Here is a 4,844-nt window from a genome sequence, read left to right on the forward strand (position 1 = left end):
CAGCGCAGAACAAACTTGGTTCAGGCAATGCAAGCTGAATCTCTGTCCCACTTTAACTTTGCAGTCTGTGCATGAATAAAACCTATTTTGCAACACAGAGAAACATATCTGAAGGTGTTAGAAGTGTTTTGCATGATTTTTGAAGTTAGACTCTGAAATGTCAGAAAACAGCTTTTCAGCGCAGAACAAAGTTGGTTCAGGCAATGCAAGCTGAATCTTGGTCCCACTTTAAATTTACACTCTGTGCATGAATAAAAGCTATTTTGCAACACAGAGAAACATATCTGAAGGTGTTAGAAGTGTTTTGCATGATTTTTGAAGTTAGACTCTGAAATGTCAGAAAACAGCTTTTCAGCGCAGAACAAAGTTGGTTCAGGCAATGCAAGCTGAATATTGGTCCCACTTTAACTTTGCAGTCTGTGCATGAATAAAAGCTATTTTTCAACACAGAGAAACATATCTGAAGGTGTTAGAAGTGTTTTGCATGATTTTTGAAGTTAGACCCTGAAATGTCAGAAAACAGCTTTTCAGCGCAGAACAAAGTTGGTTCAGGCAATGCAAGCTGAATCTTGGTCCCACTTTAAATTTACACTCTGTGCATGAAAAAAAGCTATTTTGCAACACAGAGAAAGGTGTTAGAAGTGTTTTGCATGATTTTTGAAGTTAGACCCTGAAATGTCAGAAAACAGCGTTTCAGCGCAGAACAAAGTTGGTTCAGGCAATGCAAGCTGAATCTTGGTCCCACTTTAACTTTGCAGTCTGTGCTTGAATAAAAGCTATTTTTCAACACAGAGAAACATATCTGAAGGTGTTAGAAGTGTTTTGCATGATTTTTGAAGTTAGACCCTGAAATGTCAGAAAACAGCTTTTCAGCGCAGAACAAAGTTGGTTCAGGCAATGCAAGCTGAATCTTGGTCCCACTTTAAATTTACACTCTGTGCATGAAAAAAAGCTATTTTGCAACACAGAGAAAGGTGTTAGAAGTGTTTTGCATGATTTTTGAAGTTAGACCCTGAAATGTCAGAAAACAGCTTTTCAGCGCAGAACAAAGTTGGTTCAGGCAATGCAAGCTGAATCTTGGTCCCACTTTAAATTTACACTCTGTGCATGAATAAAAGCTATTTTGCAACACAGAGAAACATATCTGAAGGTGTTAGAAGTGTTTTGCATGATTTTTGAAGTTAGACTCTGAAATGTCAGAAAACAGCTTTTCAGCGCAGAACAAAGTTGGTTCAGGCAATGCAAGCTGAATCTTGGTCCCACTTTAAATTTACACTCTGTGCATGAATAAAAGCTATTTTGCAACACAGAGAAACATATCTGAAGGTGTTAGAAGTGTTTTGCATGATTTTTGAAGTTAGACCCTGAAATGTCAGAAAATAGCGTTTCAGCGCAGAACAAACTTGGTTCAGGCAATGCAAGCTGAATCTCTGTCCCACTTTAACTTTGCAGTCTGTGCATGAATAAAACCTATTTTGCAACACAGAGAAACATATCTGAAGGTGTTAGAAGTGTTTTGCATGATTTTTGAAGTTAGACCCTGAAATGTCAGAAAACAGCGTTTCAGCGCAGAACAAAGTTGGTTCAGGCAATGCAAGCTGAATCTCTGTCCCACTTTAACTTTGCAGTCTGTGCATGAATAAAACCTATTTTGCAACACAGAGAAACATATCTGAAGGTGTTAGAAGTGTTTTGCATGATTTTTGAAGTTAGACCCTGAAATGTCAGAAAACAGCGTTTCAGCGCAGAACAAAGTTGGTTCAGGCAATGCAAGCTGAATCTCTGTCCCACTTTAACTTTGCAGTCTGTGCATGAATAAAACCTATTTTGCAACACAGAGAAACATATCTGAAGGTGTTAGAAGTGTTTTGCATGATTTTTGAAGTTAGACCCTGAAATGTCAGAAAACAGCGTTTCAGCGCAGAACAAAGTTGGTTCAGGCAATGCAAGCTGAATCTTGGTCCCACTTTAACTTTGCAGTCTGTGCATGAATAAAACCTATTTTGCAACACAGAGAAACATATCTGAAGGTGTTAGAAGTGTTTTGCATGATTTTTGAAGTTAGACCCTGAAATGTCAGAAAACAGCTTTTCAGCGCAGAACAAAGTTGGTTCAGGCAATGCAAGCTGAATCTTGGTCCCACATTAAATTTACACTCTGTGCATGAATAAAAGCTATTTTGCAACACAGAGAAACATATCTGAAGGTGTTAGAAGTGTTTTGCATGATTTTTGAAGTTAGACTCTGAAATGTCAGAAAACAGCTTTTCAGCGCAGAACAAAGTTGGTTCAGGCAATGCAAGCTGAATCTTGGTCCCACTTTAAATTTACACTCTGTGCATGAATAAAAGCTATTTTGCAACACAGAGAAACATATCTGAAGGTGTTAGAAGTGTTTTGCATGATTTTTGAAGTTAGACCCTGAAATGTCAGAAAACAGCGTTTTAGCGCAGAACAAAGTTGGTTCAGGCAATGCAAGCTGAATCTTGGTCCCACTTTAACTTTGCAGTCTGTGCATGAATAAAAGCTATTTTTCAACACAGAGAAACATATCTGAAGGTGTTAGAAGTGTTTTGCATGATTTTTGAAGTTAGACCCTGAAATGTCAGAAAACAGCGTTTCAGCGCAGAACAAACTTGGTTCGGGCAATGCAAGCTGAATCTCTGTCCCACTTTAACTTTGCAGTCTGTGCATGAATAAAACCTATTTTGCAACACAGAGAAACATATCTGAAGGTGTTAGAAGTGTTTTGCATGATTTTTGAAGTTAGACCCTGAAATGTCAGAAAACAGCGTTTCAGCGCAGAACAAAGTTGGTTCAGGCAATGCAAGCTGAATCTCTGTCCCACTTTAACTTTGCAGTCTGTGCATGAATAAAACCTATTTTGCAACACAGAGAAACATATCTGAAGGTGTTAGAAGTGTTTTGCATGATTTTTGAAGTTAGACCCTGAAATGTCAGAAAACAGCGTTTCAGCGCAGAACAAAGTTGGTTCAGGCAATGCAAGCTGAATCTTGGTCCCACTTTAACTTTGCAGTCTGTGCATGAATAAAACCTATTTTGCAACACAGAGAAACATATCTGAAGGTGTTAGAAGTGTTTTGCATGATTTTTGAAGTTAGACCCTGAAATGTCAGAAAACAGCTTTTCAGCGCAGAACAAAGTTGGTTCAGGCAATGCAAGCTGAATCTTGGTCCCACTTTAAATTTACACTCTGTGCATGAATAAAAGCTATTTTGCAACACAGAGAAACATATCTGAAGGTGTTAGAAGTGTTTTGCATGATTTTTTGAAGTTAGACTCTGAAATGTCAGAAAACAGCTTTTCAGCGCAGAACAAAGTTGGTTCAGGCAATGCAAGCTGAATCTTGGTCCCACTTTAACTTTGCAGTCTGTGCATGAATAAAACCTATTTTGCAACACAGAGAAACATATCTGAAGGTGTTAGAAGTGTTTTGCATGATTTTTGAAGTAGACCCTGAAATGTCAGAAAACAGCATTTCAGCGCAGAACAAAGTTGGTTCAGGCAATGCAAGCTGAATCTTGGTCCCACTTTAAATTTACACTCTGTGCATGAATAAAAGCTATTTTGCAACACAGAGAAACATATCTGAAGGTGTTAGAAGTGTTTTGCATGATTTTTGAAGTTAGACTCTGAAATGTCAGAAAACAGCTTTTCAGCGCAGAACAAAGTTGGTTCAGGCAATGCAAGCTGAATCTTGGTCCCACTTTAAATTTACACTCTGTGCATGAATAAAAGCTATTTTGCAACACAGAGAAACATATCTGAAGGTGTTAGAAGTGTTTTGCATGATTTTTGAAGTTAGACCCTGAAATGTCAGAAAACAGCGTTTCAGCGCAGAACAAAGTTGGTTCAGGCAATGCAAGCTGAATCTCTGTCCCACTTTAACTTTGCAGTCTGTGCATGAATAAAACCTATTTTGCAACACAGAGAAACATATCTGAAGGTGTTAGAAGTGTTTTGCATGATTTTTGAAGTTAGACCCTGAAATGTCAGAAAACAGCTTTTCAGCGCAGAACAAAGTTGGTTCAGGCAATGCAAGCTGAATCTTGGTCCCACTTTAAATTTACACTCTGTGCATGAATAAAAGCTATTTTGCAACACAGAGAAACATATCTGAAGGTGTTAGAAGTGTTTTGCATGATTTTTGAAGTTAGACTCTGAAATGTCAGAAAACAGCTTTTCAGCGCAGAACAAAGTTGGTTCAGGCAATGCAAGCTGAATCTTGGTCCCACTTTAACTTTGCAGTCTGTGCATGAATAAAACCTATTTTGCAACACAGAGAAACATATCTGAAGGTGTTAGAAGTGTTTTGCATGATTTTTGAAGTAGACCCTGAAATGTCAGAAAACAGCATTTCAGCGCAGAACAAAGTTGGTTCAGGCAATGCAAGCTGAATCTTGGTCCCACTTTAAATTTACACTCTGTGCATGAATAAAAGCTATTTTGCAACACAGAGAAACATATCTGAAGGTGTTAGAAGTGTTTTGCATGATTTTTGAAGTTAGACTCTGAAATGTCAGAAAACAGCTTTTCAGCGCAGAACAAAGTTGGTTCAGGCAATGCAAGCTGAATCTTGGTCCCACTTTAAATTTACACTCTGTGCATGAATAAAAGCTATTTTGCAACACAGAGAAACATATCTGAAGGTGTTAGAAGTGTTTTGCATGATTTTTGAAGTTAGACCCTGAAATGTCAGAAAACAGCGTTTCAGCGCAGAACAAAGTTGGTTCAGGCAATGCAAGCTGAATCTCTGTCCCACTTTAACTTTGCAGTCTGTGCATGAATAAAACCTATTTTGCAACACAGAGAAACATATCTGAA

The sequence above is a fragment of the Garra rufa genome, unplaced genomic scaffold, assembly GCF_049309525.1.
Source record: "Garra rufa unplaced genomic scaffold, GarRuf1.0 hap1_unplaced_008, whole genome shotgun sequence".
Lineage (NCBI taxonomy): Eukaryota > Metazoa > Chordata > Actinopteri > Cypriniformes > Cyprinidae > Garra > Garra rufa.